We start from the raw sequence: 27,406 nt of genomic DNA, 5'->3' as shown, positions 1-27,406 counted from the left end.
TTAATGTTCCAAACGAAGGCAACTGGCTGCATAGCTATGCTAATGATGGACCTAGCAATATTTCTCTAACGATATGACATTTCAAACAAGGGAAGCAAGGAACGCCCACAGTCTATCAGACAGAGCTATAGAATCGATCTCGTATCGCTTCCATCCACCGCGACGTATGGACTTTCAGTGTTGGAACCAGATAAGAAAAACACGGAACGGTGCCTGCAACGATCAGTAGACTATTCTGGCGTGATTGTGGTCTTTAACGGCTTTGGGAATTGTTCTGAGAATTCTACCCACTGATACCTGAACAAATATGGACAGAAATATATATGATTAACTGTACTAAGGATTTGTGTTTGTTCTCTAGTGAAGCTCTCAGCAATATCCCAGCTGTAATGGCGACCTGTAAATAATCGAGTCTGTGTTTTTTTGTGATATGAAAACAAATATGGACAGAAATATACATGATTAACTTTGGGTTGTTTTGGGTATTTTTTGTTCTTCAATGTCGCACACAGCAATATTCCAGCTGTATAATGGCGACCTGTAAATAATCGATTCTGTATTTTTTGTGATAGGACAACAAATATGGACAGAAATATACATGAATAACTTTGTTTTGTGTTTGTTTGTTCTCCAATGTCGAGTACGGTAATATTCCAGCTGTATAATGGTGACTTGTAAATACCGAGTCTGTGTTTTTGATGATATCAAAACAAGTATGGACAGAAATATATATGGGCAACTCTACTATGTTTTTTTGTTTGTTTGTGCTGTAATGTTGCGCCCGACAATATTCCAGCTGTATAATGCTAGCCTGTAAATAACTGTCCCTATGTTTTTCGTGTAACGGAATTAAGATTAAACTCATGATGAGTGATGGCGGTTGCGCACCAATCACAAAAGTCCACATGAACTAAGCGATCTTTGCGCTGGGGTGATCGTAACTCCCATACCAGGGCCCCGTTCCTGAAAGCGACCGTAGCGCAAAGGTGATCGTAACTCCCATACTTTAACATAGACTTACGACTGTCGTAGCGTTACGATCGCTTTGAGGAAGGGGGCCCTGGGTACCGTTCCACAAAACGATCGTAGCGCTATGGTGATCGTAACTCAAATACTTTAACATAGACTTGCGACAGTCGTAGCGCTATGATCACGTTGTGGAACGGGCCCCAGAACACTATGATCGCTTTGCGTAAATGGATATAGAACAACGTCCCTGTTATTGTTCCTATTCTTGCAAAACTACTTTCGATTGGCCTATAAAAGAACGCATAAAATCGTGACGCATTTTACGGGTAACAGCTTCTGAAAGTTATACGTAGTACTGCAGGTATCAATAAAACGTTTATATCCTCCCTGACCATGTACTTCGCACAACAGTCTATTGTCAATTAACAAGAGATAAATGCGGTATGAATGCGCTGCACTGTAAGACGTCTTTAACAGACTTGTTCATGCGTGACATTGCGCTGCGACAGCTTTCAAATCAATAAATCAAACATGGAATCTTTGCTGTATATTGGGAATATATTCATAGCTAATACAATCTTTTGAGAACCCCATTGATTTATATCGGATGCCTTTTCATACTGAAAGATGTTTAATGCCATAATAAGATTAACTTCCAAACAATAACCCAATAATTATATGAAAAGTACATATTTTTCTTCCGTGTTTATTACCGTAAGCGTAATCAAATCTTGCCTGACCCACCCACCTTCGCCATAGCAATAAATATTAAATATTCATCCATAAGTCCCCGCACGTAACAGGTATAAAAGTATGGATTGTCCAGGTTGGATGTGCACTGGCCAGTATATCGTGAGTACCTTCAATCAATCACGACCAAACCCCCTCCCTCGGTGATTGCCGAGTTAAACGTGTTTTTCAGGTAATGACTTTCGATTCCGTTGCCAATTTCAACCGGGCATCCATAGCAAAGCTTGAACTGCCATTAACCCACTAAGATAAAGGTATGCATTGCCGACAGCTTGTTGATTTCACGTCTAGCTTACGTGCGGTTTATTTGCGTGGTCAGGGACGCTTTAACATTTCGTGTCGTGTGGTTTTCGTGGGTAGTGGAAGTTAAATTAGGCGACGGAATGTGATATTCAAACCAATGGTTCTTCGTCTGTGGAAAAGGTCAGGATACGTTTCCGTGTTTGCGCAGACGGTCAGATTGGAGTGTATGTTTCAAAGATCTGTATGAACTTATTTCATACATCCAGTGTGCGAAATAGTTTCCAAATTTTGCTCGCAAGTCGGGCTAGCTATGCCTGAAAGTTACTAGTCTACACAATTAATCACTAGCCCGAAATTTGAATGCAGAAAATAAGCAGAAGATTACCAAAATAAATGAGAATAAGATATTGTCGGCACGACACGGTTCATCATTAAGTTGCTAATATCATGAACATTTTTAGCAGGCCATACACATGCATGACTTAAAAGTGTACCATAACCTAACAAGTCGGAGACAGTGATAGTTTTACAAGGTGAGGTGAAATTGGGTTTAACGTCGTGCTTGAGAATATTTCGGTATATGACGACGTGCATGCGTGTGTATGTGCGGCTGCTTGTACTAACCCAGACTGAAGCTGGTTTTATAGTGCTAGCCCACTGAGATACCATGCCGCAGTGAAGCATGAATACCCCACTCTGACACATTACACTGACTCCGAGCCGACCAGTCCTTGTTGTACCCATTAATGCCGAGCGCCAGGCAGGGACCAACAAGTACCATATTTTAACGTCTTTTGGTATGACGCGGTCGGGGATCGAACCCGCGACCTTCCGCTCTCCGGGCGGACGCTCTTACCACTACACCACGGAGGCGGTCCATATAGTTTTACAAAATGACCCCATGGAAATTCACTAGCCAGTGGGGCCAGTGACTGAATATTTACTGGCCCGACGGGATTTTTACTGGCCACGGGCTAGCGGGGCAGTGGCTATTTGGCACACCGCATACATCATTATTAAAGTTTGCGGCTGACCAACAAACAAAAGTGATCAAACTGCAGTATGAACTTTATTTAATTACATAATTAAAAAACGCAAAATTGCGGAAGTTTGATTAATATGTTATACAACGCAAAGTAGCGGTTGGGCAACAAACAAAAGTGATCAAACCTCAGTATGAACTTTATTTCATCATACTATTAAACGTAAAATTCCTTGCTGATCAATTACTACAGTGATCATTTTAGCTTGTCAATTTTGTCACTTGCCTGGATATCGCAAGACGACATGAGTAATTTGAATAACTGAATATTCAACAAATAATATTTTAAGAATCATTTTGTTGAAGAAAGGTTTCACGTGCAGAACCCGAACCCTTGTGTGCGCCTGTCAACGAAAACAATGACGTTTAGACCACGGAACATGCACGGATACCACGTGCCATCATGTCGGCTAACGCACAGCTGTGAACGAGGTGTCAAAGAAACTCGTCTTACACGTGAAATTCAAACACTGCACGCCTCGATGACACCGCGACAGCGAAAGTCAACACACGGATGAAACACTTCGGACATCATCGACACTTTCCGTATACATCTGTCTGTCAAGACCATCTCTTTCGGGCGAATCAGTTAGCAATATTCCAGCAATATCACGGCGGGGGACACCAGAAAATGGGCTTCACACATTGTACCCATGTGAGAAATCGAACGCTGGCCTTATGCGTGACGAGCGGACGCTTTAACCACTAGGTTACCGCCCCTCCCTTTAAGGCAAGATATAACATTCAGTCTCATACATAATATTACGTCTGTTCATATTTGACACCTGACGATAAAAATGAGTGATTCTCCAAAACCTTTGACAAAGAAGTAAAATAATTGAAAGTATTGAAGACAGACATTCAGACATCACGCACGTGCAAGCGGCTCAAGTAAAATACCTTCAAAACACTTTCAGTAAAAGGAACTGCTTAAAATGTCACTTGAAAGGAAAAGACGCTGTCATATGCAATATATTTCCCCCAACCCCACCAGACCTATTTCATGACGTTTTATTGTCCGTTCCGTGAAACCATGAAATAAGCTTCTTCAAGGATCTGAAATCTACATAGAATTCACCATCCTTATGAAATAAACATTTTGCAATGAATGCCATCAATCAATATGTGAAGCAGCATTTAAAAGCGCTGAAGCCCGACATGCTCTGCACGGACTTCCCGTGCCATCGCCCAGTAATATTGACGTAACACGCTGTGAAATTAATACGAAATTGCCTTGTAGAAAACTACTCTCCAAGTGTATATAATTCATAACAGAATTGACATTAGCAGTAAGCTGTCACTTTAACATTCCCATATGAGATATTGACAATTGTCGATTTCATATGCAGATCCTCTTTTGAAGTATCAGGGAGAATAGCGAAATGGAGAATATTTCAGAAATAATAAGCCTGTCAGACCTGAAGATATTTTTTCACAGACCACTCTATAACGCAGACCCTAGTCATAACACCATGAAATTAACACGTCATATATTACCTTATGTCTATTTCGAAAAGGATATGTACATCGGCTGTGATGATTGTGCGACTTGCAGTTGAAATCGTGATGGATTTCTTCTCGACCAAAAGATAACTCGAGAGTCTAGTCTCAGCAAGGAACATGAAGGCATGGTGTATATAATTATAGTCATCCATCAGTGAAAGATTTTAGCTAACATCAAGTTTCTGCGCGCGCAACCCAATCATGAGCAATATTCCAGCAATACACACCTAAAATGGGTTTCACATGTTATACCTCTTTTGGGAATCGAACCCGGGACTTCGACGGCGAGTGGATGCGCTAACAATATGGCTACCCATCATCTTTATGAGAGGGCACTGAATAACTAGGTCACTTACTGTTTTTACGTAAATGTCAATATTTTGCAATAAACGACACACGATAAAGATGCCTTAATAAACATTGCTGAGACAGACATACCTACGATCAGTTGTTACTAACTTATACGTGTTCTCATCTACTTGTGAATACCAAACAAGGTTTATTTGTTTGTTGTTTAACGCCATACTCAGCAATATTCAAGCTGTGTTGCGGCGGTATGTAAATAATTAAATCTCAGACAATCAAGTGATAAAACATGGTAACTGAAAATGCACATATACTTCAGGTTGTTCATAATTTGTGTACTAATGAATTTGTGTGTGTGATGATCAAGTGTGTGATGACCTGTTCCTGGACATGATAGAGATATATGTCACACATGTACAGGTGTGCGTGATGAACTACAATGGTGGAGAATGTGTGTGTGATGAACTGTTCCTGGACATGGTATAGATGTAAAGTGTGTGTGATGTTCCTGGACATGGTGGAGAAATATGTACACATGTACAAGTGTGTATGTGTGTGTGATGATTTGTTCCTAGTGATGATGGAGAAATATGTCACACATGTACAAGTGTGTGTGATGATTTGTTCCTGGACATGATGAGAAATATGACATGTGAAAGTGTGTGTCACACATGTACAAGTGATGAACTGTTGTGTGTCACACATGTGTGATGAACTGTTCCTGGACATGGTGGAGAAATATGTCACACATGTACAAGTGTGTGTGATGATTTGTTCCTAGTGTGATGGAGAAATATGTCACACATGTACAGGTGTGTGTGATGATCTGTTCCTGGACATGATGGAGAAATATGTCACACATGTACAAGTGTGTGTGATGATCTGTTCCTGGTGTGATGGAGAAATATGTCACACATGTACAAGTGTGTGTGATGATCTGTTCCTGGTGTGATGGAGAAATATATCACACATGTACAAGTGTGTGTGATGATCTGTTCCTGGTGTGATGGAGAAATATATGTCACACATGTACAAGTGTGTGTGATGATCTGTTCCTGGACATGATCGGAAAATATGTGTCACACATGTACAAGTGTGTGTGTGATGATGTTCCTAGTGTGATGGAGATATATGTCACACATGTACAAGTGTTGTGTGTGATGAGTGATGATGTTCCTGTGGATGGAGAAATATGTCTCACATGTACAAGTGTGTGTGATGATCTGTTCCTGGTGACATGGAGGAAATATGTGTCACACATGTACAAGTGTGTGTGATGATCTGTTCCTGGACATGATGGAGAAATATATCACACATGTACAAGTGTGTGTGATGATCTGTTCCTGGACATGGTGGAGAAATATGTCGTACAAGTACATGTACAAGTGTGTGCCGCGACCTTTTCATGGGCATGATGGAGAAATAGGTTACACATGTACAAGTGTGTGTGGTAATCTATGTCGTCAGTGATGCTTTGCTTCTAGAAAAAAAACCTGCATTTGCGTAGATTATATATAGAAAGGTACTTGACATGCCTAATGGCCAACATGTCTAACTGTCATTCAGATTTTATTGATCTCTCGCGTTAAAACTGACAGAATCGATATTCATTTTATGATACCAATGTTGGATTTTCCATGACCAGAGTTTTAGTTGTGTGTTGACCACAGGACACCCTTTTCCCGGGTGTTTTAGGGACAGTTTTGTATTTTCGACCAGAGTTTTAGTTGTGTTTCAGGGTCAGTTTTGTATATCATTCAACGTCTTTAGTTAAAGATTCTGGCCCAGAAGTCAAATGAATACACCTCGAAGTTTCAAGCTTTTTATCCGCCATGGAGCTGGAATATTGTTGAGTGTGGCGTAAAACTCAACTCAACTCAAGCTTTTTATAGGCGGCCTAAAATAACATTCAGACAAACAAATGACCAGAATAATGAACACATAAACTGGCCGTAATAAGCATAAAACAGAAGCAAACTTGGTTTATGACAAAAGAATCTCCAACAATATTGATACAAACAAAGACAAATGTCCATTATTCAACGACAGCCCTCTCAACATACGTTCCAAATAGCGCGATAAGACCTTTCCGTTCTCCATAAAAAATAATATTATCTTTTACGTCCTTCTGGGAGATTTTATCAAATAAGTTTGACAGATTACTGGTGCCAGCTCCTCTGTGTTCTTCCAGAATGGTAAAAACGAAGACAAATGACCAAGTAGAAATGAGTTGAACGCCCTGTCAACTGTACACTGTCCCGTAAGAAGCATAATGTATAGAAGGCGCTGTAACGAATCAGTTTTCTATTAAACCAAGCTGGGTGATGCATTGTTTCTTAGACATGTTTCCGATATGTTGACCCTCAAGCCTTGAAAAAAGAATCATATCTGAAATCCGATTTCATAACAGACGGTGTGTATTCACATTTTACATTTAACCTGTTAAAGTTATTAACGCTTTTGTTTGCAATATTAAAAGCAACTTATCATTTTGGTTCAAAAAGAAACGTGACCATATTGTCTAAACTCACAACTTTATTAAACACGTTTAAGGCATGAAACAGGATTAAATAAAAGGAACGAAATAAGGGAATTTATCACAATTTTTAAAAACTGGTTTATTTCTAAATTTCCAAATTTGTTTTGTTATTACGATTTATAGGGGTATAAAATCAAATATACAATATATAAATCTGTTTCATCCAAATGAAATTACTGAAGACAAAATGATATATCGTTGAGATACATATTGATATAACGTAACACGCTGCATTTGATAAGGATTTATGAGTTAAAAATGGTAAGGACTGGGAGGAAAAATATAACTTCCGGGTATTCATCATTCAAAACGCTGACAAAACCTTATGGATGATGAACTTCTCTATTTTAACAATTTTGAAATTGTCAAAATATAGAAATTCATCATCATTTTTATAAAGTTTTGTCATCTCCATGCCACCAACTTCTAGAATGTCATACAAACAAATCTTTCAAAAAGCTATTGTCATAATGAACACAATTTAATCGTTGTCCCTTGTTTCAATATTTCGAGAGAAAAAAAACCATCATTTTTTTTAAATTGACGAAATGTGATTTTTCCAAAAAAGAAATAATCAAAACACTACGTGCAAATACGCAGTGAGCCTTTAACTCAATCTCGTTCCGATATCTCAAAACATAATAAAACATATCACAACACGGCACAATAACGTCCCTTAACAGGAGCTGCGGTTCGACCTACTAATATTCCACTGGGGCCATCACCAAGGTCTGAAACATTGATAGGGCCTAATTTGTTGGGGACTTGGCTCTTGGGATCAGGGCAAAATAAGCGAGTTGCCTTGATACAGCGGCTGATGAGTTGGAAATGGCGTTATCAGGTGGGGGTTAGAATATGTTTTCTTTTAACGGTCCCCAGATATTGTTAAAATGACGGAGAGGTCTCCGTCCGAACACGAGTCGACGTCTTTGCACTTCTGACGGCAGCGTGTGCATATCTGCTTTTTGTCGTCTATTATCTTTTTTTTGACGCAGTTGCTGATTTTTTTTTATTGAAACATTGTCTTATCAGCATTCGGTGTGGCAGTGTGTTTGAGTATGGTTTTACGCCGCTTTTTGCAATATTCCAGCAACATAACGGTGGGGGACACCAGAAATGGTCTTCACACATTGTAAACATGTGGGGAATCGAACCCGGGCCTTCGCCGTGACGAGCGAACGCTTTAACCACTTGGCTACCCCACCGCCCCAGTGATGAGCTGATCGAAGTGTTCATTTATAACTCTGAATTTACCTTTGCGGATATGGCGATGCAAATAAGTGTCAAAATGTCTACATGTAAATTGTTTTCTTTTTACCAATTATTATATCCTCTCAAATAATCTAATTGATGAAGAATAAATCAGTCAACGCAACCTCCCTCATCTCGTGTACCCGTGCCTATTTTGCGAAATTGATGACGACATTCAACGTTAGTAATAGCCATTAAAAACCATACCCTATCATCGGGGTTCGAATCCCAGTTTCTAAAGTCTAAACGTCTAAGCCCTGCATAAAATAGGTCAACCATAACGGTTACGCTGATATACAGGCCAAAGCGGCATAAAACAAACTCACTCACTTATTGTGACGAGGTTTTCGTTTAACCCGAGCATAAGTTTGGTATGACACAACTCCGATAATGATAAAACAAAACTACGGTTAAATCGAATATATACATGACGTAATCAAGGCTGGAAATTACAAAATAAACCGACATCTAAAATTCGAATACTCGCTAGTATTTACGTAAGATAACTATAGTCGAACGTGACTGGGGTTTTATAAATATATTACTGATTGGGGTGCCAGCTAATTACAACCGATTACAACTTGCAGTTGAGCTTAGTTACGCTGAAAATTAAACGTCTTCAAAGAACGTGATGTTCGAGTAATTAGAACCATCGCTGAAATGAGATGAGATTCTTTTGCATGCTTGGGTAACATTTATCTCGCAGCATTTCCCGTGTTATTTTTTGCCTTCAAACAGTTCGGTTTCTATTCAAAGGGATTAAAAGCAACTGGAGTAAGCACGTGCAGTAAATAGGCAGCCCTTGGCTTCTGTGTATTTGTTCAATGAGAGGTCCTCTTCTAAGAAATGAACAAGCAGCGGTCAATTTTACACTTGGTCGCCCATTACGACGTAAATTTATTTTAATTTTGCATGATGGTGCCTCTTGAAGAGGGACTCAGATGGGATTGAAGCATCCTGACAAGACTTAGATTTGATGTGGAAGTGTAGTTATGTCTACCTAATTTTTCTCCTGGGGAATTAAAAAGTAAAGTTAGATTTAGGGGGGTTTGCGATGCCCTGTCACGGCTGGGGAAGGTTTGTGAGTTTCACTGTCGTGTTTTAAGTTTGCTAGTTTCATTGATTTTCCTTGGTGCTTGCATTTTGTGACGGAATAAAGATGGAATGTCGCTGCTGCAACGACCGGTAGAGATGCGACTACTACTACTACTGCTTGCTTTAAAGTTTAGATGCAGATGATAGCGAGGGGGTGAGAGGGAGGATAGCGATGACCTCTCTGTGTGTGCGTACGTGTGTGTGTGTGTGTTTGAGCCTTTCTGTGTGTATGTGTGACTGTGCCTGTGTTTATGTTTGTCTGTGCGTGTCCGTGAGTGTGTCTGTATGTGCATGTGTACCTGTGTTTGTGTGAGGGTGTGTTTGTATGTGAGTATGTCTGTGTGTGGGTCTCTCTGTATGTGATGTGTGTCTGTGTTTATGTGCCTGTGCGTGTCTGTGAGTGTGTCTGCATGTGCGTGTGTGCCTGTGCCTGTGTTTGTGTATGAGCGTGTCTGTGTGAGTATGTCTATGTGTGAGTCTCTCTGTATGTGAGTGTGACTGTGTTTATGTGCCTGTTCGTGTCCGTGTGTCTGTGTTTGTGTGTCTCTGTGTGTGTGTGTCTAAGTGTGAGAGTGTGTGACTTTCAATCAGTGAGAGTCACTGTTAGTCTTCGCCTGTGTGTGTAGTTGTATGTGTGAGCGCGTGACTTTGAAACTGTGTCTTTGGTGGTCCCTCTCTGTGAATGTATGTGTCTTTGTGTTTGTGTCTTTCTGAGTGTGTCTGTGTGCCTGTGTTTATGTATGTCTGTGTGTGTATGCTTGTGTGCCTTTGTGAATGCAAGTTTGCACATATGTGTGGGTGTGGAAGAACTTTCTAGAGAGTACATAGACATATAGATCTTTTCTGCGTTTTATAGAGCAAGTGAATATATTATATATATTACACCGCCATTACAGATAGTCCTCTGACACCGCCGAGCACGGGCTTACTAAATGAAAAATCGAACCCAGACCGTCGACATGTCGTGCGAACACCTAATCCACCACGCCACCACCTACGGCTCTGTGATCGAAACTAGGGATGGTGAAGGGTAATTTTATCCCCTTTATGAGTGGGGTGGGGCCGGATTAAAGGTTGATCGATACAGACAAGACAGTCTGCGAGGAAATCCTGTCATCCAAGCTCTCTCTGACGAGTTACGTCAACCAACACATTCCCCCAGCATTATCAACATGGAGACCGTCGCTATTTACCCATAACTCTTGTCCCTTCCTGTAGCGGTCTCTATATGCCTATATCATCGTACAAACAATGCGTTAATTAACTGGAAAACAGCATTTTATGCATGGACTATATTCTGGGCACAAAGACGACTTAATGAAATACTGCCTAGTGCCAATAAACAGGCCCATGGCGGAATACCAATGAGGTGATAAACGTTTGAGTGTCCACTGGGACCCAGAGGCGCGGGCATTGATTTAAAGGTGTTTTGCCGATGTTTCCATTCAAATTGCGTAAGCTAACAGTAAAGAACGGTTTACTCCCATTTGTGAGAACTCCCAGTTGTGAGACTCCCAGTTGTGAGACAGTGGAGTAGGTAAATAGCAAAGAAAACACACCTTACTCCCCTATCTGATAGAATGGATTAACCCCAGCTAATTGTGGATTACCTATTTAACTGAATCTTGTGGAGGTAACTTAATGAAACTCTAAAAGATAAAGTAATGAACCTACTCAGATAAATGGCTTTAAAAAATAAACACTTTGTGTAGGTAACTTCGTGATCATTTGAAAGAGAAATTAATTTACTTACTCAGATTTACGTGTTTGAAAAATCTAGCAATAACTGTTGTAACTATAATTAATCCAAATGTATTTATTAACCTTTGACTGCTCTTTCCGATCACCATTATGGCAGGCCTTCAACAAGTAGAATATATCACCAGTTCACGATAATCTTTTTCAGTATTTCAGTATCTATTGAAAACAATAAATGCTCTTCAACGAACAATGTCTTCTGTGTTGATTAACTCATTAATGAACCATGCCTCCTGCGGGTACTCTTCAGCAACAGGGCTGTTCCCACTTTCATCGTAGGGATGGGGAAGCACCACCTGTGTGCACTGAACCAATAATTAATGTGTCTCACAACTGGGAGTTCTCACAAATGGGAGGACACCGTGAAGAACAGCTCCTTGTTGTCATGGTGACGCACAGATGTAGATGTGAATGATGACAAAGGTAAACTCAGGTCTGTATAATGGCGAATCGGCGACGAGGTAAGGCTTTAAGATAGCAAGCATTCCATCAGTGAAGTTGTGAAATTGGTTTAACCACGTGGTCAATACCATAGCATTTACTTGTGCATTAAACTGCGTCAATAACGAGCACGCTTATTACGAACTGCGGATAAATCGAATTGCGCGTTGGCCAGCTCACTTGATGTGTATTTTAGTGGACACGGGTATAACGAACTACGGTTATAACGAACCAATTTAGTGTAGTACTGTGTATAGAGACGTGCATGCATACCTGCTGCTGCATTTCGGGACCCGTGAAGATCCGGGGTAGAATAGGTCTTCAGCAACCCATGTGCTTGCCATAAAAGGCGACTATGCTTGTAAGAGGCGACTAACGGGATCGGGTGGTCAGTTTTGCTGACTTGGTTGACACATGTCATCGGTTCCCAATTGCGCAGATCGATGCTCATGCTGTTGATCACTGGGTTGTCTGGTCCAGACTCGATTATTTACAGACCGCCGCCATATAGCTGGGATATTGCGGAGTGCGGCGTCAAACTAAACTCACTCACTCACTCCCTGCATTTCGGGACTAAAGTCGACTTAACAGTGTTAGTCCACGGTACCCACGAAGGTAATGTTGTCATAGTAACATGGTGGAGCCTGCTGACGGAGCACTCCATATACTGCTCACTGTCCAGACCAGCCAGATTGGGTATACAATATATTTCAAGCGGTGTAAAACAACATCCACCAACTAACTAACTCATAGCATAAATAGTTGTAAGCACATTGGTTCACCAGACGTGCCAGTTTCAATCTACCGTACGTGTGTTCAAATCAATGTTTAGCACTGATATTATTCTTCAAGGTTTGTCTGCAACAGACCCATGTTTGTGGGTTCATCAAACTGTAGAACAAGTAACCCGAATAACTTCGGGTTTCCCCCCCCCCACACACCAACCAGGCACGTCGGAACATATATACCTGGAATACAGTCCAAACGCGATGTTAAACTAACATCTCTCCCGGGTTCATCGGGGCGGTGGGGTAGCCTAATGGTTAAAGCGTGGCTCGTCACGTCGAAGACCCGGGTTCGAATTCCCACATGGGTACTATGTGTGAAGCCCATTTCTGGTGTCCCCCGCCGTGATGTTGCTGGAATATTGGTAAAAGCGGCGTAAAACCAAACTCAGTCAGTCGGGTTCATCCGATCTCTCACTGCTCTACCGGCACATGACCATGGTTCAATAGTTACGAATGTTCTCGAGCTATATTGGCTTATGGAATATAGCGAATGAAATATTCATACACATCCGTTTATATTAGTCGTTGTTCAGTGAATGTCTCATCAGTTGCAGGACGACGACACGAACAGATACCATCGCATACAGCCCCTGACCTCTGACCTCTCAAGCCGGGCCATCTATTGTGGCGAGAGATGGTTCGTGACTCAGGTACATTTATTGGGTCTACTCCAGGCAAATCTCGCCAAAATGGCGCCTATTAAATGCATATCAAAGTACGAAGCTATAGGGATGAATTATTCAATTCGTATGTCATAAATATTATACAATACGGGGAACGTTTGCGAACGTGATACATCGACATAACGTTCAAGCTCTACCAAAGTCTATCCCGGGACTAACATTTGCATGGTGTAGGAATAGCCATAACTCTGTGATATAATAACAGAATTATGTCTTATCTTGAACTGATAATCAACGATTTAATGTGAAATATATTCAAAGCTTCACGCAAGATACATACATGCAGGAATTAAAATAGACCAGACTCTAAAATTTGAAATGTACATCACTCTCGTCATGATCTTTTGAAAAACATATTTGAATATTTACTATAAATATTTAACGGCGACTTAGTCATATTTTCTGTACTCCTTGCACTCGTGGATAAATAAAAAAATATTTATTTTTTCCAGGAAGCATTGGGTGAGTTTTCATGCTGAATTAAAACCATTGCGGAGAGGCGAGTCATCAATCGGGGGAAAAGTGGTCATAAATTGAACCGTTTGATTAATTATTAAGCCTAAGAAACGCTGCTGTTGAGACACGCAGACGCTCACAGATTCATTTGGGGCCACACTTTGAATTTTTATTGTATCAAGACGAATGTAAATTTCGATTGACGGTAAGATGTCTGTGACCGTATGGTGTTGAGACTCCGCTGTAGTCGAGGTTTGTCGACCCGCTCGAACCATTCGACGCGGTTCATTCATGTACACGATAACGGAATCCATATTCATATTTGCTCAATCTAATATGGCCGCATCTATTGTCAAATAATTACACAAACAGGCCAACACGAGACCGTGTTATTGAATTATCTAAAGTCAATATTGTATAAATCGGCGAGATCAAGTCGCCTAGCCGTTCCCTAAATGAGCATAGACATAAAAGGCATTAACTGAGAAATTTGTTTTATTTTCTGACATAAACAGCCCAAAATACATAGAATTACAACACTGAATCAAATTACTATTCATTCAATATATGAATCATTCAGTGGGCAAATCTCGTGGGGCGCCACTAATTAACACATGAGCGAGATTTGACCGCGTGACATGATTTAGAACAGCGCAAAATTTGGGTGGCCCGAGAAGGTGTGACCAGTCCGGAACCTGAGGCCGTGTATTAAGTAAACGCAAGGTCAGACTTTACATGCCATGCTGATCTCAAATGGCGAATTGGTAATGGTTGTTGAATGAATTGAAACATGCAATGCTTCTTCGAAGGGATTGGCAGATCTGTCCGGAACACGTTGCAGTCAACAACATAACACATCTATATTGCACCCCTGGTGCACATTTGCGCTTTAAATTCTCACGTGACGCCTTGAGTTCTTTAACCCGAAACAGTGTTTGTTTTCTTCTTTTGTTTTTCGAACTTGATCATGGTTTGAAAATACGCTTGAATTTGAAACTTTCATTGATAGAACAAAAATCTTACAAAGCTGACATCTAAAATTGCAAATAATGCCATTGCGATGTCACTTTGGTGGAAAACAATTAGGTACGAGCCACGTATATTGGAATATATGTAAACACCTGAAAGACTTCACGACCGAAATGTCATATTAGTTAGGCTTTCTGTGACTTCGGTTTATATGTTTATCGGTGTACATATATTTTAAAGGGTTTTTTTCACACAGTACCCTTGTTTCCTTATAACATGTTTTCTCATATGATTTTCTAATCAACTAAAAATTAAATTTAACCCCAAAAATGCAAACGTTATGAAAACTTTGCTTGGCTCAAATGGTCGTCGAATGACAGCCAACTAAATGTAGAAGTAGTCTATTATACCCATAACAACACTTTTGACTATCGTTCTCAATGAAACGTTTCCAGTGCTCACCGGGTTTTGCTGAGGATAGTCAAGTTTGAGTTGTTGTTTTTCTGCACTGATAATTCAAATTTCAATCATTCAACCGTTCATACCATCATATCAAGTAACACGACATGTTTGAAAATATATGTATAACATTTATTTTTAGAGTTCTAATTCCATAGCATTGCATTGTCGGCAAGCATTAGACCAATTTATTAGATTATGGAAAAGTAATATGAAAATTTGTACTCAACCTCCAAAGATAATTTTATAATTCTTTTTGTAATGTATAAGATAATATTTACACAGTTGTACGTCACATTTCTTCGTCAATGGTAATCTTATATACACCGCTGAGTAAAATAAAATACATGTTATCAAAAACGTTACATGGTTGAAAGCATTGCAAAGTTTAGGTTAGAAACTCAGCTATGACACCAACTATAAATTACATTACAATTGAATAATCATTTCGAGTTTTTATTTTATTTTGCATCATCAAAAACATTGGTGTTTATATACTTGCTTTTTCGCGGCAGTTTAGAATGTATATGAACCATTTCAATATTAATACACTGCTATGTTGAAAACCTACTTTGAAAGGTCTGTGTTTCTATAGCAGGGGAAAATCATTTACAATTTCAGAGCTGTATATAGCGATTTTTTAAGATTTTTTCTCACTCTTTTTCAGCAACTTTTCCTGTTCTTCTTGACGGCTCAGCAAATATGTTTATCTTTACAAGTAATTTACAATCACAAGATACAAAACACGAATACAGGGAAATATTAATCAGAACAATCATAGTGCGGGCAGTGACAGCCGCGCTACATGTGTCCTCTATCAAAGCGACATCGTCCTAGAGCCAGGTCAGAATCGCTCCCTCAAGTAAGGCCCCGACCGGCCTTGCATCAACAGTCCTATAATCAGCAACAAAACTGGGGGGATTGCACGCGGGGAAGGGACAATGGGCGCTATTAGTGACTTAGTGTGATGAATCGATGTAAGAAAAAACGGACAAAATGGTAGAAAATAGGTCTTTGAAGATCTGAGGTGTGGAGATGTATGGGGTTGTTGATGGAGCGAGAGAGCCTTCTTGTCTGAGATCCAGCTTCTCCTGGCTTAGTAAGACACTATGCATTTGTCTTGCTGGTCAAAAAAAATAATGCGATTATGGAATCGAACTTCAAAAATCTTATACTCACAAATTTTCTGTGTGTTTACGTAATGCTTAGATTCGTGCGTGGCGGTTCTAAAATATCGGCATCACATTTCATGACGATGACAATCATTGTCGTGACTGATATGGTATATATCGTACTGGATGTTTCTCTTGGTTACTGAAAAACACGTCATCATGAACACGCCATCATCATCATCATCATCATCATCATCATCATCATCCCCCCACCACTACCACCATATTGTCCTTGTCATTGTCATCTTCATCATCAACGGAAAGGAAACACCAACGAAAGAGAATAACCAGAACTCCATTTCACAAAATATCAGTGAAAATTGTATCAATGAATGAGCGATGACCACCAAAGACACTGTGTGTTCGCCGAGGAATACCCCTGTTCATCCCTGCCTGTAAATCTATAAAAATATCTTTGCTGCCTGAGAAATGACCACCACCGCCATATCATCATCATCATCATCATTGTCACTGTCACTATCACGGTGGGGTACCTAGTCGTTAAAGAAACATCCTATATCATAAATACAATATTATTGGAAACATCTCTGATTATCTTGCTAAAACAAAAACTATCAGAAACATCCTCCATCATAAATACAATATTATTGGAAACATCTCTGATTAACTTGAACATCAGCACTTCCAGACATTGTCCAATAAGCAACATTAAGTGTCAAGTCATCATCGCCATCATCATCATCATCATCATCACTATCATCATCACTGTCACTATCGTGAAAAGTAGCATGTCCCTAAATATCATTTCCGATATCTCTGATCATCCAGAACATCGGCACTACAAGCCTTTGTCCAATAATAAGTAAAATTAAGTGTCAAGTCGTCATCATCATCATCATCATCATCATCATCATCATCATCATCGCCACAACCACTGTCACTACCATCAAAAGAAACATGTTCCCAAATATCATTAACAAAATATTATTTTAAACATCTCTGATCATCTCGAGGATCAGCACAAGACGCTTTTGTCCAATAATGAGAATCAAGTGTCCAGGCAGCGTCAGTATCAACACACCCGTCGTTGTGACAACGTTACATACTAAACGCTGTGTCACTTCTATACTTGTCCCTTCCTCCGGTGACACAATTAGAACGGTACGTACAAATATATGATAACGATTTTCGGATGGTTCTTTCAAAAACTAAATAACCCTAATTCCGAGCGTGCTTAAGATAGATATTTCTAATAGATCCCCGGAAGCGGTGAAATGTACAATACATAGAGTCAATGGAAAGAGACAATAGCCGACCCTGGGTGTATCCCATTATATCGATTAGGGACGGTGTAGGATGCGAAGCACCCGGTTAAGTACTTAAGACTTAGAATGTGGGTTACCTTGAGGTATACACATATCTAATTGACCATTTGGCTCTGACTGTTTCGAACATAATGATTGAATTTATTTTAAGGTTAAAATTAGCATTTGAAAGTTGAAATTTTGCTCTTATTACCTTAACTGATGTAAATCACTCTTATAGATCAATATATTTTCATTTTTTATAATGGTGCAGGTTGACAATCTGTCTGAGTACATACTTTTAAAAGGCCGTTAATATTTTAAAGAAAGTAATTCGTCGCACATACTTTGTAGGTAAACTGACTGCTTAACACGACCTACTGTTGACCTGGAGTATCTCTGTCTCGCAAAGTATTCCTAATAGGGTTGTTTCATTGCGGAATCTTCTACTAACGGCTCCGCTATGAGGAGCCAGCGGACCGGGTCCTTATTTAACTGGCGATTTAATAAAAAAATAAATAAATATAGATACAAATATATGATCAGTTGCCGCTCAAACATTCTAAGACCATTACTCTTTATACTGATTCCGTCCATCGAGGGTTTCGGGATGTAAAGGCACTTCGATCACTCACCTTTACCGGATCCGCAAGAATGAGGTATCCTCCTCGGGGAGTTCAGCTGGAGATAATTAGAAACTCTCTCTTACAACGTGGCACCACATACTTCAACGCACGTTCATGTATCCCAATCATTGGACATTCTTAACTCCGAACATCCAAACACAAATACTCTCCAAATGAAACAATTTGGGATTTTTACGAGGTGTTTTGTATCAGTTAATTAACTGAACCAATTATGAAGACATTCAGTTATTAAGACAATTGTTCAGATGCGTGTTGGTTCTTCACAAAAGCTCTTTAAATCAAGCATGTTGTTTAAATCCTGCATGAATTGAATCGCACGTAAAGCTCACGAGGGAGGCTGCCCATGGAATAACTCTGCTTTGTTTTCCGATCACGCGGAAGGTTGGTAAAGCTTAATCGATGAATCCACCCTTGGTTTGCCTTCAGGCTTAGATCTACAAACACTTCAACAACGAGCGTTGACTTCTGCCATATAGGTAACAGTAGACGATGACGCGTGCAGCGAAGACTGGGTTTTACATTGACGGAACCGTTCCTGAAAGTCTGAGACCGTCTGTAGATATTCCGGAACTCCACTGTCACTTAATGGTTTGGTATGGAATCCGATCAGCTCTGGTTTCTGAAACACGTTCTCTGTCAGTACGTCGAACCGTGACCAGTTAAAGCTCACAGATGGTCGATCGCGCCATTTTCGATCTGATCGACCGCCAGTGCTAACACGCCATTAGAACCATTTGTTACGGCAGGTGGAATATTTACAAATACCCACATTGTTGATTATTTAAAAAATAGGCAGCATTTCAAGTTTCTTTTGAAATATTCTGAATCAGAATAAACACACCCCATGTCAGGTCTGTTTACGATTCACACCCGACTGTTCAGAATTAGGTTTTCGTTGCAGTTTCAACACACATGCGTTTATCGACATTTGAATGTCGTGAAACTCAATTATAATTCATCCGACGTGCTTCGCAAGTTTCCGATGACAAAACGATCAGCTGATTGATTCCCCGTTTGAAAGAAGTCAAACTTATGTTAACACTCCCATTTAACCAACTGCGATTCCCGAATTCTTCCAGTCATGAACAAATCATTGAAAGTTGTCGTTCGTCCTCTTGCTCCCTACAGCGTTTCCTGTCTGAAGGGTAGAGCGTGTTGCGATGAATACCCGCCTGGTGTCTAGGGATGTATATTTACTCTTGTGTCCAACAAGACACTGCTGTGGAGCTCTCGGTGCTACAACACGTTGCCATTCCTGAATATTGATCCGTATCGCTGTAAGCACAGGGTTCAGGGGTCACATATCGATCCAAGCATGCATGTGGAGTTAGCGATACTGGTTGCGTTGGGATGTGTCTCTAATGAAATGCATGCCTGTCAGTTATCAGCTGCTTTGATTGACAGGCGTCACCACGGAGGGCATAGATTGTGGCACGTGTTTTATTGAAAATATACTGGTGGCCTTGTGAGTGTTGAATATTTTCATCTAAAACACGTTCAGTTTTGCATCTTGAAAACGAATAAGACAATATCTGAACATTTACGATTTATCAAATTTGATGAATTTTTTATAAGGTACACTAAAATCAATATATATATATTAAATCGAATGTCAGTTTGACAATCATTGCATGAAATGACATCTTTATTGGTTATATGACATCTTTATTGGTGAGGCTTTTTTATGGTAGTCTAATGGTAGTGTACTAGTAATACTGACGTACTAGGGTGCTTGTAATACTGACGTACTAGGGTGTTAGTAATACTGACGTACTAGTGTACTAGCTTGTAATACTGACGTACTAATGTGCTAGTAATACTGACGTACTAGTGTGCTTGTAATACTGCCGTACTAATGAGCTTGTAATACTGACGTACTAATGTGCTGGTTATACTGACGTACTAATGTGCTGGTAATACTGACGTACTATTGTGCCTGTAATACTGACGTACTAGTGTGCTGGTAATACTGACGTACTAGGGTGCTTGTAATACTGACGTACTAGTGTCGCTTGTAATACTGACGTACTAATGTGCTGGTAATACTGACGCACTAATCTGTTGGTAATACTGACGTACTATTGTGCCTGTAATGCTGACGTACTAGTGTGCTGGTGATACTAACGTACTAGGACGCTGGTAATACTGACGTACTAGGGCGCTTGTAATACGTGTTCGTAATATAATACTGACGTACTATTTGTGTTTGTAATACTGACGTACTAGTGTGCTAGTAATACTGACGTACTAGTGTGCTGGTGATACTAACGTACTAGGACGCTTGTAATACTGACGTAGTGTGCGTAGTAATACTGACGTACTAGTGTGCTTGTAATACTGACGTACTAGGGTGCTTGTAATACTGACGTACTAGGGTGCTAGTAATACTGACGTACTAGTGTGCTAGTAATACTGACGTACTAGTGTGCTAGTAATACTGACGTACTAGTGTGCTAGTAATACTGACGTACTAGTGTGCTAGTAAATCTTACGTACTAGTAACTCGGACGTGCTAGTAATACTGACGTACTATTGTGTTAGTACTACTGACGTAACCAGTACCATAAAACATATTCCTACATTTTACACATTTCAATTAAGTCTGTAGAATAGTTATTAAAGAGAAAAACATATTTGAAATCGAATTATATTTTTCCGCCTCAAAATACGTCTACTTGCGCGCAAAACGGATGGAGGATTTGCTATGACTCATTACGTTTAGTAACGAACAGCGTAGTCTTAACGTCTGCAAAGATGCCTTGATTCTCCTGACGTTGGAATAATTCAAAGATCAGATCACAGGTCACAGATCACACACTACAGCTCACAGCACACAGTTCACAAGCTGATTCAAATGGTGGTCCTACCACATCGGTCTCCCATTTGTTCTTTTGAAGACAAACTGGGTCACATGTCCAATGCATAAATGCATGTAAAGCTTATTGCCCGTACACGTAGATAACATAAAACAGTCCCAACTCGCAATGGCGTTGTTGGTATTCAAATTGTCGTTCTGACTCATAGAAACCATGTAATATTCGATAAATACGATGACAGGCGCCGGGTGGTTTAGTGGTTAAAGCGTTCGCTCGTCATGCCGGTTCGATTCCCAACGTGATAATGTGTGACGCCCAAGTTTTTGGCCTAAGATTTTGCTGGAATTTTGCTGAAAGCGGCGTAAAACCATACTCACTTATTCTGCTGTATATCGATGCTCATGATATCAATCACTGGACTGTCTGGTCCAGACTCGATTCATTAGAGACGTCAAACAGCAAGCAAACTGTATATTTATGTTCCACTGCCGATCAGACGCCAATGTTATCATAGATTTTAATGCTTATTTTTGTTGTTGCTTTTTATGCTTATATTCAGCCATCGTACAGCAAGGAGATCAATGGCCAATCGGAATGTGACTTTTCAAAGAGTGAGTGAGTGAGTGAGTTGGGTTTTTCGCCGCTTTTAGCAATATTCCAGCAATATCACTACCCCACCGCCCCAATTTTCAAAGAGACAAAAATCTGCAGCCATACATCAGTATTATCTTCAAAGTATATATCAACCATAACATGGTTCAAGTGATAAACATCTCTCGAATCAGTTGACAATGCGACAAGAGACAACAAACCCCTATGCGACGCGGAATCAACAGATGGTTCATGGCTTCCCTGTTGTTGTATAATAACACTATTTCAGGTAGATAATTTGTTAAGAATACCAAATGAGCAAGTAAAGGCGCCTCCGTGGTGGCGTGGGTAGAGTGTCTGTCCGTAGAGGTTCGATCCCAGCCCGCGTCAAACCACGATACGCTTAAGATGGTACTTGTTGTTACCCTGCGCTCAGCATTAATGGGATAGAACCACGACTGGTTGGTAGTCAGTACGTCGTGTCTCACTGGGGCGGTGGGGTAGCCTTGCGGTTCAAGCGTTCACTCGTCACGGCGAAGACCCGGGTTCGATTCCCCACATGGTTACATTGTGTAAAGCCGATTTCTGGTGTCCCCCGCCGAGATATTGCTGGAATATTACTAAAAGCAGCGTAAAGCTAAACTCACTCACTCACTCACTCATTCGTGTCTGAGTGGAAAGTCAATGTTAAACTGAGGATGACATGTCTGCGTGGTGGGACTATAAAACCGGTTTACGTCCATACCCATGGGTACATGCGCGCTGCTCTTTAAGTGCAATAATCATGAACGCTACGTGCTCCTTCACCCACCCACCCATTTCACCTCCTCCCAAGGACATCTCACCGTGATCCAGCCCGACAAGGACACCCAGGCGTCTAGAAAATCGATTTAAACGTTTACCATCACGAGGAATTTTCATCTTAAAATGTCAAGAATATATTTCTATTGTCATTCAATCTTTATGTAACATTATTATAGCACATCTTTATCGATCGCAGTCTTCCGTTGATCGATAGCCATTATGGGTGAAGTACGGTGATCGATATTTTTGAACTTGGACAAAAGAATTAACACACCCTCGTCAAATGTCAATAGTGTGTTTACGACAAAGTACACACATCTGGGGATTGTTTACAGATGTACCTTTCAGAAAAAATGTACATGTTTACTATTTTAGTAGTTTCTTAATGGACGTAAAATGACTGGGATGGGACTTTTTGACGAAGACGTTTCAGATGTTGGTTGGTTGGTTTGTTGTTTTACGCCGCAGTAATCAATATTCCAGCTATATGGCGGCGGTCTGTAAATAATCGAACCTGAACCAGACAATCCAGTGATCAAAAGCATCAGCATCGATCTACGCGTCAACCAAGTCAACAAGCCTGACCACGCGGACCCGTTAGTCGCCTCTTACGACAAGCATGGGTCGCTGAAGATCAATTCTAACCCGGGTATTCACTGGTCTGTACGTTTCAGAATACACGTGTCTGTTTTCGATTTATATGCTTTATTAATGGACAGAAAATCGATGTGTATATCTTACGAAGATGAGTATTTCTGAGCAAATGATTTTGTTTTCTTTTTCGTAAATTAATGGTTTTAGTAAATCTTGTAAATATCTTTACAGTGGACATGAAGGACAAATTTCAAAATTGTCTGATGCAGTTTTCTGTTTTGACGTGTATTCTGGCATTTTTCAAGTGAACAATTGACATGGCTTTGCTTGTGTTTGTGATAGTGTCATCATAAGGGCAGGATACACACCCCTGTTTTGCCGGTAACACTTGATATTGACATACTTTTGCTGATGGTAAACGTCATACTAGTACAGCTGGTTTGTGCCATTAAAATAAATTTCTAATGATTAGGGAATTGGCTTTGATTCGACGGACGAAAACCAACGAAGAGCACACATATCTCTGTTGTCGCATTCGATCCCCTGCCGCGTCATACCAAAAGACGTTAAAATATGGTACTTGTTGGTCCCTGCCTGGCGCTCGGCATTATTGAGTACAACAAGGACTGGTCGGCTCGGAGTCAGTATAATGTGTCTGAGTGGAGTATTCATGCTTAACTGCGGCATGGTATCTCAGTGGGGCTAGCACTATAAAACCAGCTTAAGTCTGGGCTAGTACAAGCAGCCTCACATACACATACACACGCATGCACGTCGTCATATGAGCGAAATATTCTTAAGTACGACGCTAAACCCCAGTTCAACTCACCTCACCTGCTGTCGGACGAAGACCGACGAAGAAGTGTCACTTTAACGGTGATGTACATTTCTGCACACATATCTCTGTTGTCGATTTCACTTTCCCTACTGGCATCCGCCTACTCATTGTAAACTCGTCATCGCTTGGAAACCAGACTTCAAAGGCGCCGACCTTTTGTCTACTGAGACGCACGTCGCTGAATCAGCAGCTGCATCGGCAACATACTACATCATCTTCTACAACTGAAAAACAAGCGACTACACCACCGGATCCTTTAATGGTGATTAGAAACTGTTTACATCTCGAACCACGGAAGGCTGACAAACTACGGTTTTTTTTAAATTTGGAACACAAACCCGCTTATGTTCTCGATGTGAAGCGATCTTTTAAACCTTAAAGGTTATCCTTTGTGATAACACTTGATCAATTAAAATTTGATCCCGAATACAAAATATTTGTTTTGCTATGATAGATATTTAATTTTTAGGTTTTGTTATATCTGCTATATAACATGGTTACATGGTCTATAAGGTTTATATAACTTGCTCTATAACACTGCATACTTGTTGTGAATGATAATTGTTATGTACACGTATGCATGATATACGATCGACATGGCCTGGTCAACATTTGGTATGCTAGTATGCTAGGTGATTCATTATATGATAGTATGCCTTGGGATACGATTGGTATGGCCATGTTTACATATGTGCTCATTTGTAAGATATATTTGTGGTATACCCTGCTTTGCATGATATATGATATACATGATGTACGATTGGTCAGTTCTGATACGCATGATAAAGCAATACTAATAGTAATATTCCGCTGATATGGCGCTCATTTGCAGGCACATTGCCTGCTCATGGCGCTCCGTACATAACTATCCCCGGTCATAGACACTGTCGTAATTTCCGACATTTTTTTCAACTCCCCGGGGATCATACAGCCATGTAGCCTGTTAGACCCAATGAACCACTCACATTGCCAGCTCATCCTCACGGGTACCCATTTTACAACTGGGTGAACTGAAACAATGCGGATCTAAGTATTTTGTCCAAGGATTCTAAGAGAATGTGCCCACCTCGGGACCCAACAGGTGCCACCACCGGGGATTGAACGCGGACCTTCAGCGTGATAGGCAGACGCCTTACCACTGCACTATTGAGCACCACCCAATCTATGATTGTTTGAGACATGACTTGTGCATGGTTGACATCCAATGATCGAGGATATAAAAATACCAGCGCCTTGAGCAAGCACTAGTTGCCTGGATAAGCATATGCGCTTATATAAATATCATATAATAAAAAAATGGGTACCTCGTTAGGATAACTATATAATAAAATACAACTTGGACTGGCACTCCTACATTTGATCGTATGTGCCAAGACCTTGTAAATATCTTCACACAGCCGTCATCCCTGTAGATATACACATCCCATGTTGCCACCAGTTGCGTCAGGAATATAAACCATAATTCCATCGGTTGTCAGTGCCTCTAGGGGCAATTTTAGGGTGTTATTGATATGCGCGCCATACCCTAGAAGGGAATGTATCTCCACACCGTCTTGTATTCGTCGTTTTCGATAAAGAGTATACACGAACTAAAAGACCAAATGGGGGAATACTGAATGGAATTTGGAGAAATCTATACACACCACCGCTATCATCATCATCACCAACATCATCCTCTACATACCAATCATTATCATCGTCACTAACAACACCATCGTGTTGATCACAATAAATATCATCATTAGTATCATCATCATCATCATCATCCTCTACACACCAATCAGAATCATCATCATCGTCACTAACAACATCATCGTGTTGATAACAATAAATATCATTAGTATCATCATCATCATCATCCTCTACACACCATTCAGAATCATCATCATCGTCACTAACAACACCATCGTGTTGATCACAATAAATATCATCATTAGTATCATCGTCATAATCATCATTATCATCATCATCATCATCCTCTACATACCAGTCAGAATCATCACCATCATCGTCACTAACAACACCATCGTGTTGATCACAATAAATATCATCATTAGTATCATCGTCATAATCATCATTATCATCATCATCATCATCCTCTACACACCAGTCAGAATCATCATCATCATCGTCACTAACAACACCATCGTGTTGATCACAATAAATATCATCATCATCATCATCATCATCATCCTCTACACACCAATCAGAATCATCATCATCGTCACTTACAACACCATCGTATTGATCACAATAAATATCATCATTAGTATCATCGTCATTATCATCATTATCATCATCATCATCATCCTCTACACACCAGTCAGAATCATCATCATCATCGTCACTAACAACACCATCGTGTTGATCACAATAAATATCATCATAAGTATCATCATCATCATCATCCTCTACACACCAATCAGAATCATCATCATCGTCACTTACAACACCATCGTGTTGATCACAATAAATATCATCATTAGTATCATCGTCATCATCATCATCATCCTCAGCAGCATCATCCTCTACACACCAATCAGAATCATCATCATCGTCCCTAACAACACCATCGTGTTGATCACAATAAATATCATCATAAGTATCATCATCATCATCGTCGTCGTCGTCAGCATTGTCATTATCGTCATTACCAACATCATCCTCTACACACCAATTAGAATCATCATCATCGTCGTCGTCATTAACAACACCATCGTCTTCATCCCAATAGGGTTAAAGCATTCGCTCGCCAAGCCGAAGACCCGGTTTCGATTCTCCACATGGGTACAATGCGTGAAGTCGATTCTGGTGTCCCCCGTCGTGATGTTGCTGGAATATCGCTAAAGCGGCGTAAAACTAAACTCTTTCACATTGATGTTCGTGGATTGTTTCAGTTTTATTTGGCATCTGAACACGGTACATTTGTAATGGTTGAAATAAACACAACATGACCTTGACCTTTTGACAGTACTACACATGTTTTTACAGCACTGGCCTCGTTTTCGTATACCCACGCTCAAGCTTTGTACAGCTCAATGAAGATGAAGTCCAATTAAAGTTTTCTAGCTCCACGCCAAATTACCAGGATAAAAATTTTAATATCTTTGATGGCATTTCCAATCATAATACAACATAGTGGCTTTATATCCAGAAGAACCCATGGAAAAAAGTTGATAGATGGAATTATCGTCTAAAATAACCTCACAAAGGACTGGCAGCAAAGCTCCTTGCCAAACCTTTCTTGGTATTAGATTTTCATAAAAGCTTCAATCTCCTTACAGCGTGGCGTGTAATCAGGAGTTCGGCCCATACTTTTCCATAATTACACATGCGAAAATGACAGTAGGAGTCGCTCAAAGGGACCTGTTATGTACGGCAATTTGTCTGATTTCTGCTGCGAATCTTGAGAAGGAATGAAAGAAAA

General features: G+C 40.2%; 1 protein-coding gene across 3 annotated transcripts in view; it reads right to left on the bottom strand.

The window, feature by feature from the left end:
* Positions 1–27,406, bottom strand: part of LOC124283857 (potassium voltage-gated channel subfamily H member 7-like) — a 277,214-nt gene that overhangs the window by 85,102 nt on the left and 164,706 nt on the right. The window contains exon 1 of one of the 3 annotated variants that reach the window (XM_046719883.1): positions 18,325–19,542. The exons of the other annotated variants lie outside the window; for them this stretch is intronic. The gene's annotated coding sequence lies outside the window, so the exon portion shown is untranslated. Of the gene's footprint in view, positions 1–18,324; positions 19,543–27,406 lie in introns of those variants that run through there. 3 annotated transcript variants of the gene reach the window in all.

Source organism: Haliotis rubra, unplaced genomic scaffold (assembly GCF_003918875.1).
Source record: "Haliotis rubra isolate DU_JTF1 unplaced genomic scaffold, ASM391887v1 Scf323, whole genome shotgun sequence".
NCBI lineage: Eukaryota > Metazoa > Mollusca > Gastropoda > Lepetellida > Haliotidae > Haliotis > Haliotis rubra.
This window is presented reverse-complemented; position numbering and strand designations above follow the sequence as displayed.